The sequence below is a fragment of the Pezoporus occidentalis genome, unplaced genomic scaffold, assembly GCF_034315485.1.
Source record: "Pezoporus occidentalis ecotype Australia unplaced genomic scaffold, CSIRO_AGI_Poc_V1 ctg285, whole genome shotgun sequence".
Taxonomy (NCBI): domain Eukaryota; kingdom Metazoa; phylum Chordata; class Aves; order Psittaciformes; family Psittacidae; genus Pezoporus; species Pezoporus occidentalis.
Window position 1 is genome coordinate 459,935 of NW_026914774.1, and position 10,558 is coordinate 470,492.

Consider the following 10,558-nt stretch of genomic DNA (forward strand, 5'->3'; position numbering starts at 1 on the left):
GCTGGGGCAGGAGCCCCGGGCGACCTGCAATGACCTGGGGCGGACCGACAACCTGTAGGGCCAGGCATGCAGTGCCTGGCGCAGCCGAGGCCTGGGGGCCCACATCGGAAAAGGCCGTGTGAGGGGGGGCACGGTGGGAGGGTGCCCCAGCCCGCCCTCTGCGGAGGAAGGGGCTCCCCACTGTCAGCGCCCCAGTGCCCCAGGCTGGGGCTTCTCCTGCGAGAGCATGAGCAGGGGGGTCTGACGGGGTACCCCCGGGAGGTGGGGGACAGGAGGTGCTGTCACCACAGCAGGGATCCAACCCAGGCATACACCTTGCTGTCTGAGGTTTGCAGACCACGTCTTCCAGCCAGGGCCAGCTGAGCCCTCTGTGACGGTTCGGTTGAGCTCAGTGCCAGCATGCTGCTCCAGCCAAAGTTTCTGGCCAGATAGGTGAAAAAAGTATAGTTTGGCTGATTTAATACTGTGAATTGCTGAGACTGGTATTGTCTCAATGGAAACTCAAGAGTTTTGCAGGCACCCGTACCTCCAAAAGCCGTGCAGGGAAGCCCCCTTCAAGATGTGTGTGGTCTCACTCTCACTGCAGAGGAGAGCAGGCTCCTGGGCTCCTGCTCCCTGAGGTCTTTGTGCTTCCCTAGCACTGGAGGTTGGGCACCAAGCAACTTGCAGACCGTCAGCCCAACCATGCCACGGCACGCAAATAGTGACCAACTCATGGTGCTGAGTGGCAGTGGCCTGATCTCAAGCAGGATAGGTCAGCCTTTGCATCAGAGGGTGACATTAAAGCATGAGACCAGGGTCAGGAGCTGGGACTTTTACTCCCTGCTCTTCTGTGACTGCAGACCTTCCCCAGGGCTTTATAGCAAAGTCAGATCCAGGGTCTGGCTAACTGGGAGTTAGTTTTAGTCACCCTGGTGTTACTTTCAAATTAAGGCTGGGTTTGCCAAAGAACTTCAGCCCAAATTAAAACTGAAGAGGAATAAACTAGCCTCATGGCACCCTCAAGTCATCCCTGTTTGAGCTGTCTGTCTGGAACAGCCCCTCAAGGATTAGAGGATGGGTCCAAAGGGACCTGAGCTGGTGTCCCCAGGTGGGGCTTTGGTGAGAAAAGGCTGTGTTCAGTCTTCAGTTCTGCCGGAACACAAGTCTGAGCAGGCCATCCTGCTGCCCTTAGGCAGCCCTTAGGATGGGGAAGACACCTGGCCCGTGGTACTTGTTCCTCATCCTGCAGGCTGGTACCCACAATGCCTGGCATCAGTCACCTCTAAAGACCATGAGACCATGTCTGCTCAGTGTGTAGCAACACCTATGGCTGCCAGCCCCTCCCAGGCTCAAACCAGCCTCACAGACATGCTCCCAGCCAGTGCTGCTGGGCCTCCATGAAGTCAGCTCACCTCCACAGTGAGCCCTTTGAGATGGAGCTGCTGAAGGTGAAGCACCCCATGGCAGCCGTGGCAGGCATAGGCTGCTCCAACTCTGGCCCTCAGGCCAGTTCAGGGAGCTGCTGTGAGAAAGCACAGGGCTTTGCTGTGGGACCAAGGGTGTCAAGCACAGACCTTCCTGCACAAGGACAGTCATACCTGTCTGGGTGTCGGGATGCCACCAGCAAAGGCAGTGTTTCATTGACATGAACTACACCGAACAGACAGGCTCTGCCTGTGATCTGCGGGCACTGCTGCCCCCCACCCTGGCAGCTCTGGCCAGTGCAGGGAGGAAAGAGAGGACTTAGCTCTGCCATGGCATGGCTGGGAGGCATCACAGAATCATAGAACAGTTAGGGTTGGAAAGGACCTTAAGATCATCAAGTTCCAGCCCCCCTGCCATGGGCAGGGACACCTCACATTAAACCATGTCACCCAAGGCTCTGTCCAACCTGGCCTTGAGCACCGCCAGGGATGGAGCATTCACAGCTCCCTTGGGCAACCCATTCCAGTGCCTCACCACCCTTAGGGTAAAGAATTTCTTCCTTATATCCAATCTAAACTTCCCCTGTTTAAGTTTGAACCCATTACCCCTTGTCCTATCACTACAGTCCCTAATGAAGAGTCCCTCCCCAGCATCCCTACAGGCCCCCTTCAGATACTGGAAGGCTGCTACGAGGTCTCCACGCAGCCTTCTCTTCTCCAGGCTGAACGGCCCCAACTTTCTCAGCCTGTCTTCATATGGGAGGTGCTCCAGTCCCCTGATCATCCTCGTGGCCCTCCTCTGGACTTGTTCCAACAGTTCCATGTCCTTTTTATGTTAAGGACACCAGAACTGCACACAATACTCCAGGTGAGGTATCACAAGAGCAGAGTAAAGGGGCAGGATCCTTCGACTTGCTAGTCATGCTCCTTTTAATGCAGGCCAGGATACGTTGGCTTTCTGGGCTGCGATGGCACACTGCAGCTGCCTTATGTTAAATTTCTCATCGACCAGCACCCTCAAGTCCTTCTCCACAGGGCTGCTCTGAATCTCTTCTCAAGCTGCCCCATGCCAGCCACACAGCTGCTGCACACCCTGGGTGGGAAGGAGGGAAGCAGCCCTTCCCTGTGCAAGCAGAGCCACCAGTCACTCAGCAGCTGAGCCCCCAAAGACAGAGGGTAGACGCAGTTCCCACTGGCGTTTCCTGCAGTGAGCATGGCCCTATGGAACCACTCTTTCAGTGGAAGGGTGTGTGCTCCCCCACTCCCTCCTGCTCTCCCAGCTGCTGTTAAATTGAAGTGGTTGGCATCTGCTCTGCTAAGGCGCAGTGGTGACACGTCCCCAGCTGCACAGGGCTGGCCTGCGCCATCCTGCGCCTTCTCTTGCTGTGTGGAGCAGCGAGGAGCTCACACACCTGGAAGAGCCAGAGATGGGGCAGGGGGGACCCCAGAGTCCCCAGCCCCACTGCCTCCCCTCCCTGTGCCTGCCAGGTGGGAGCTGCAGCTCCCCTCTGTGCCACTGAGTCATGCCATGTCCCTGCTCTTCTTCATCCCTTTAGTGATGAAGCTGAGCCCAGAGCTTGGCCAGGCTCCCTCCTGCACCAGGTGCTGCCACCAGCTGCAGCAGCTTCAGCATTCCCTGTTCCTTCCACAGGAGACTATAGATGTGGGGAGGAGGAAATGGGGAGGATTCAGTGTTTGTTAGCACCACTGCTGGCACTGGAACCTGTGGTTTCACAGTGATATCATGCGTGGCAAGAGGGATATGGCTCCACAGCTGGACACCTCCATCACCCTCAACTTCTGCCTCCAGCTAGGCCCTGACTTCACAAGCGACCATGAGCACTACCAGACTGGCAAAGCATTCCTCAGTCCTCTCCTGCTGGCATATGAGAATCTGGAAACATGGTCTGGTCCATGGGGCAAAGCCTGCATTTGTCCCCCCTTTTTCTCTGCCCCATCACCGGCTAAGACAAATGAGACACAACAAAGACATGTCAACATCATGTTGCCCCACAGGCATGCAGCAGATCCCTGTGTGGCTAGGACTAGCTGTGTGCCCATCCTTCACACCCTTTCAAAGAGGCCATATCCAAATGTGGCAGCAAGCTGGTGCCTCATGCAGGATCTCACTAAATGCAATCCCTCCTAGGGAAGGACCAGATTGCTTCAGTCTTGCCTTTGGTTCCATCTTCCATCCACACCATCCTCATGGCTGCCAAGCAGAAAGGGACAGTTGCCTTGCTGCTGCTTCCATGCCTCTCCATGGCAACTTACGGGCTTTCTGAAAGGGAGCAGGTCCATGGGCAGATTTTTCCCCTGCGCTCTCATTTCCTGGGGTCCTGTAGCAGCAAGCCCAGCCCGGTGTCCTGGCTTGCTTTCCCACAGCACCGGATTATCTCACCATCTTCCCCTGGGCACTAACTGGTAGCTGCTCCCCACTGCTGGAGGCTGGAACGTGTTGTGGCACCTCAGCTGAGGTGAGAGCACTGCATGGCTCCTTGGCTGGGAGTGCCACACTTACGAAGGCTTTGGCGCCTCTGCTTGCGGTTTCAGTGGGGAGTAAGGGCCCGCCCAGCTCTCGTTTACATCAGAGTTAATCAGGAGTGACTGGCCAAAGGCCTGGAGCCGCCCCAGGATGACTCAATGAGGGGATCCCTGGACGGGAGCGGAGCGGTTCTTCCAACGCCTCTGTCTACTTCCCGCAGCCCACCCGGTGTGAACCGACGCTGCTCATGGAAATGTCACCCCTACCAACCCGAATATCACCTCTTACTGATACGGATTATTTCAGGTTGCAGGCCATGGCAGGGGGATGGAGGGCAGTGGGGTGCTCTGCCTACCAGCTGTTGCCCAGAGGATAGATCCACATGACACAAGGATATGCTTGAAGGCAGAGAGGGGCCACAGGTTTGCTCTGGAGCCTCTGAGCACCCTTGGAAATGTCTCAGTTGCGACAACAGCATCCGGAGTTAGGCCAGAGTCTCACTTGCTTTGACATCACCCAGGCACTGGGAGCTGTCTGGGCACTTGACCTGAGGACATAATCCATGCTCGGGGGTGGGGGGAAGGAGACAGGTTTATTACCATAAATAAGCTAAAAACCATCTTTCTCCACAATAGATACCCATCTGATAACTGTGTCCCAACACATGTGGTCTTGCCCTACTTGTCCTTCAGCTTCTCCAGTCTTTTCCTGTGCCCTCCCTACCTCTGGTTGGGAAACACGCCACCCAAGATCAGGACTGGTGGGTTCCCATATCCCTAAGGCAGAGCATCACCTGGAGGAGCACCTGCAGCTTGCCCCAGGCAGGGGCAAAGGTCTGGTTTGGCTGTGTTTGTCCACCAAAGGAAAGGGAGAACCAGATCCTAGCAAAGAGGGACAGGCAGCTAAGAGGTGAAGGAGACAGCAGAGGAAAGAGGTGGGGTTCCAGGGTATGATGTTGAAGCAGCAGGGTTAGTACCTTGCTCCTGATTTAGCTGGGATCTCACAATTTCTCTCACGGATACCTTTAATTCTCTCACATAGTTATAGTAATTTTACTCGGTTATAATGGCTAAATCTCTTCTAAACCCCAGCCTGCATTTTCCCTGCACCCTCATGCCCAGCCAGTGTCAGGACTGAGCCTCTCAAAAGTGTTCAAAGTGAATGACACCAAAGCTCCATGGGTCCCATAGGGAGGGAGCTGCCCTGCACCTACTGAGCCTGTGGGCAGCTGGGACAGGGCATTGGGGAGTTGCAGTGAGAGGGACAGAGTGCACAGGGCAAGGGTTGTGCAGTGAGTTCAAGCCCCATCTGATGCTCCCAGGGAACTGGAAAACATGCCTTCGAGGCAGTCAGGGACTAACAAACCATGCTGCTCTGCAACCCCAGGGTTATGGACTCAGCCCAGAAGAGCCGCCACCAGGCCCGTTTTGGAGCTGCAAGCTCAGTGGGGACAGCACACCAAGAGCAAGCGAGAGCAAGGCTCCCAGTGGAGACAGCAGCGCTGAGAGGCTGGTGGGCACGTCCCCGCAGCTCAGTGAAGGCAAGCAGGGGCCACCGCCAGCCCCACTGCGACTGGCAGGCGGAGTGGTGAATGAGAGCCTAACTTATCAGTATTACCTCATGTGAAAGCCCTGTGCCTTTGTATCTCAAGCAAACACCGGCCATTATACCCCAGCGGGCCGGCATTGTTATTCTGTCTGGTTGCAAAAGGTTAGGGCTGTGGAGCCCTGCACGTCCACACCAGCTGCCCGTGGGGTGGCAGTGAGGCCACCAGGATGCTCCACAGCCAGCGGTGCTCCCGGGCCGTAAGAGCAGTGGCCCCGGCTGATCCCAGCCGCAATCAAGGCCTGGCCAGAGTGTTATTTGCTCTGCAAAGCTGCCTCCCTACCCATGGCACTGAAATCTGCCCCTTCCCTCGCCAGATCCCTGCCCTGGCCAGGGCCACCCAGTGCTGTTCAGCCTGACACCTGTAGAAATCTTTCCATGAGAGACAGCCAGACTCCCTTCCAAAAAGACAAAAACAGGGGCAGAAAGCCCAAATTTGGCTTCAGCAGGATCACAGCCCTGGCAGGAAGTCAGGGGCTTGCCCACCAGCATTCCTGAGACCAGCAGGCATTCAGCTCCTGGCATCCCAGTGCTCCCCTGGGATTTTTCACATACAAGATGCTCCAAAGAAAGGCCCAGGAAGTTCAACAGTTTTGCCCTGAAGGACCAATGCCAAAAGGAGCTTCCCACTGGCTGGTGCTGGGCTCCCAGGAAGCTAGCTCAGAGGAGCTTGAGGGCATTCAGTGCCGCAGGGGGGCTTCAAGGAAGCTGCAGACAGCATCTCTGAGGGTGGCAGGGTTTCACCCAGCCAAAACAGCCAGAAGAGGCTCCTGTCAAACTGGGATGTGCTCTGCTACCAGAGCTGTGGGGCCAGTGAGGTCAAGATCAGCTGGCCTGGATGCACAGGTAGCACGTTAGGGCACAGACGCCCGCTCAGGGTTGTGGGAGGGTGATATGGTGACATTCAGCTCCAGCACTGTGATGGGGTCCCCCATGGACACAGGCTGGGGGTCCATCCCCACTGGCCTGCCAGATCCCTGCCCAGAATCTGCACAAGGCACAGCTCCTTATGGGGACAAACGTGGTGATGATAAGTCACCCTTTGGCCTTTCCAGGCCACCACTTCTTTGGGCAGTACATCTTCCCAAAGGGATGCTCAGTGCCAAAACTGACAAGGCTGATGCTGAGACCTTCAGACTGCAGGTGAAATGCTGGCAGACCCCCATTTCTGGGGGGAAGGTATCTGAGAAAGGGAGGACAAAAGCAATCATAGTGTTTAGCTTGGAAAATCCCAGCAACCTGCCCCTACATTAGCTGTGGAGCCAAGGCTGCTGGCAGCTGGAGGCAATGCAATTCATATCCTCAGAGGACTGACACAGAGGGAGGCTCATGGCATGGACTCATCCATGCATTAGAATTGCTTCATTTTCTCAATGTTCAACAAAAGTCTTGAGACTTTGTGTTCCTGCTCATGCCAGCCCAGCCCCGGAGCATGGCCATCCCAGCACAGCCCTGGGGAAAACACCCAGAAACGCCAGAGGAGAATGGAGTGTTCTGGGGAGCACAGGGAAAACGACAAACCCCAAAAGGCAAACCCCAAAGCAAGCCCCTGGGGGAAAGCACACTGTGCCTCCCAGGATACCAGCAAAGACAGGAGTCTCTGCCTGGAGCTTTCCCTTGTCTTCTTGTCTCCACTCTGTGAGGTTTGGAAGGGACAGAGATGGCTTCCCCATCTCCATGCCCTTGCTGCATCTGCAGCTCTGTTCTCTTCTGTCCCATCACAGTGGCTCTGCAGGGCCTCTCCCCATCACAGTCCTGGCTTGGGAAGAGGGGATGTTGGCCATGCATGTGTGCTGGGCCAGAGCCCTCTTCCAGACCCAAAGGAGACAAGGGAAAATGTAAAATCATGTAGTGCTTCCTATAGTGCCTCATTCAGCAGCAGCATCCAAAATAAACACCAGGCATGTTCAAAAAGCATTTCAGACACAGAGACCTGGAGATGAAGCAGGTGCTGGTGCTGCTACAGCTCCTCAGGGGCATTGCACCCCGATGTGCAAAGCCACCTCATCCCCATGATGGCCTAGTGGCTGCCCAGGCCCAGGGATTATTGGTGGCCAAGTCTGAGCCAAGTCTGAGCCCTCAAGACAGTGCTCCTGTCTCAGGGGGCTATATGGTTATTCCCCAGAAAAACTTGCTTCAGAGCATCCCAAGGAGGCATAGTGCCTGCTGTGTCCTGCCACAGCTGTGGGACCAGATGGTCTCCTGCCACTACATGCACTGGTGGCTGCTTATATCCTTGCAGCCAAAATTGAATTCCCCCCCAAATTGCTTCTCGCTGAGCCTGCTCTCTATACCCCTAGAGAGGTACTCTAAACCTACAGAAAAAAAACCCTCATAAACTAAAACAACTGCTGTGGTACATCAAACCCTCAGTGGTGTTCTCTTGGTGAACATCAGCACACATCTGATTCCTGGGGACTAGTAGTTATTGACTGTGCTGGAGGGGAAGTAGCTCCTCCATCTTTGTACCTCCTCCACTCTGCCCCAGGCAGGTAGAGAGCAGCTGGGCACAACATGAACAGAACAAGCAGAGAGCAGCAATGTGTTAGGGCTTGTTCCAAAGCCACCGATGGACTTCGGGATAGTGCTTAACCAACAGCTCCTTAGTTTGGCCATTGGCTGCAGGAAAATATTGGCCACTCCATCATCTCCATCATATGCGTGCAGCCTTCTGATGTTTCTTTTTGCAAAGGGACAACCAGCCCTTGCATGGCATCAGCTGGAAAGCTTCACACCAGAGTTACCTATCACTCTGTCAGGAAATGCGCCCTGGCCCATGGCAGCAGCAGAGATATAAATCTGGGCAATGATTTCCCCAAATCAATACAGAAACTCCCTAATGAAGAGCGAGTGGAAGAAAAAGGGGATTGATAGCTGGCTGTTCATTGCTGTGGTGGCACAGCTTACTTCAGGCTAGAGTCCATATTTCTGTCCTGTAAACCTTCTTGGTGTCACCCTCTGGAAGATGCCCAGAACATGGCTATTGACTTCAGCCAAAGAGCCAGGGCCCAGCATTGCCTGGCAATGAGGATCCAGCCTCACCCAGAGGCATCGCTCACCCCTTCCTTGTGATGGGGTCAAAAGAGCCGGTGCTGTGTCACACATACCCCCATGACCCATCTCCTCCCACCCTCCCGATGATGGCACCGGTCACACTTTGATGAATCCCTTTCCATCCTCATGCAAGGGAACCTGTGTACCCTCTCACACATGCACCCACCCCACTCCCTATATCAGCAGTCCCCCTGAGTCCTCCTTCTTCAGGGGTCATCCCCACTTTGCTAAGGCTCAGCAGTATCTCCCCATTTTTAACCCTAGAGCAGTGATGTTCTCTGGTTTTGGGCAGTTTCCAGAACATGTACCTTCCCACCTGATGCCAGGAGTGGGTATTTCTGGAGGGCAGGATACATCCTTGGCTTTGGGTGATGCCCAGCAGAACCCAAAGGGGTGGGAGGCTCAAATCTGGGCTGGATGGAGCCAGCACCGCTGCCACTGGACAGACACCTCTGAACAACCCTCAGCCAGCTGTCACACAGGAAAGCGTGCTGGGGACATTGTGTTATATGAACAACAGTCAAACATGGATTTTCACACCTTTCTTAGGTGACTCCAAGCCACCTCTTACCAGACACACCACAGCCCATCTCCCTGTATCCCCTAGTCCAACACTGGTGTTCCGCAGCAGCAGACTGGCCCTGGAGCCCTTCTCTGGGTGCAATGAGGACGGATGTCACCCCCTCCAGCCCACCCCATGGGTCTCCATCCCTCCTCCTCCCGCTATGCAGGATCCCTTTGCACTCCAGTGGCCGGGGGAGGCCACCAGTGAGCACATCTCTCTCCACCTCACTCTCGCAGTTTCCACTCACGCTCTGAGTCTGCCAGGTCTTAGCCTGGGTGAGCATCCTGAAGGGCCGTGGGCTAACACAGGCACATCCCTTTAAGGGTTAAAAACTTTCAGGCCCCCATCCCAAGAAGCAAAATGTTTTCATGCTCTTAACCGCTTCCTGCCCACCTCTTCTTTCTCCTCGGAGCTTTTGCCACCCCCGGTGGATCCAATCTTTTTTGCGTTAAGGGAAAGGCTTTGCGTGCACCGGGCTCCTACTCCAGCGACTTTCAGCAGAAAAGGCAGGGTAATTTGAATAACAAGACTAATTGGATTTATAAAGCACAGCCCCTCCCCCAAACCCGGGGCTCTGCACAGTGTGACAAAGAAAACACGCTAATGAAAACCACACTGGTGAAAGCTGAGGGCACTGAGGAGCCTCCTGCGGGCAGGAGCTGGCTGAGACCTGACCGCGTTGTGGCGTTTGTGGCAATGCTGGAATGTTCCGGGGTAAGAGACTGTTGGAGAAGCTCCGATGCAACTCCCGACCCCACTTCCTCAGTGTGCAGGGGGCTGGTGGCAAGCAAGGCAGCTCTTCCTCGCCACGCCGTGACATTACCCCAGCCATCCACCCAGTTTCCTTTTCCATATGGGTCCCCTCAGGAGAAGCCACAGCATCAGGGCAGGTGCTAGCACAGCCAGGACACTGATGGCAGGATTCTTGTGTCGGCTGCCACTCTGCGTGTGACCTCAGGCACCCCAACAACCCCAGGCTGTGGATCTCAGCTTCCTGATGCTCCCCTTTCCCCTGCACAAGCCCTGCTGAAGAGGGTAGTGCTGCAGAGCCCTCCTCCTTGCACCCCAGAGAGGCTGGATGTCACGCTATGTGTTGGGTGGGACGAGAGCTGAACCCCAAGAGCAGGGGCCTCTCTCTGCTCCTTGCCTGCACCCACAGCTCCCTGGCACCCGGGGCTGGCTCTAATCCTGACTCCATCGCCTCTCTCTGCCTGCACGCAGACAAATGCCCAAGCACAACTTTACACTCCAGAAAGTCCAAGTTGTATCCACCTGGCAGGCACGATGGAAAAACCACCAAGACCTTCTCCTTCCAGCTCCTGTTCACATGGGGCTGAAAATCCAATCTCCTTTGAAGTGTCCTGTGCCCGGTAGCCCAGGCTGTGGAGGAGGAAACGTCTCCCTGTTCCAGAGTGGGGACAATATGGACCCCCCAAAAGCCAC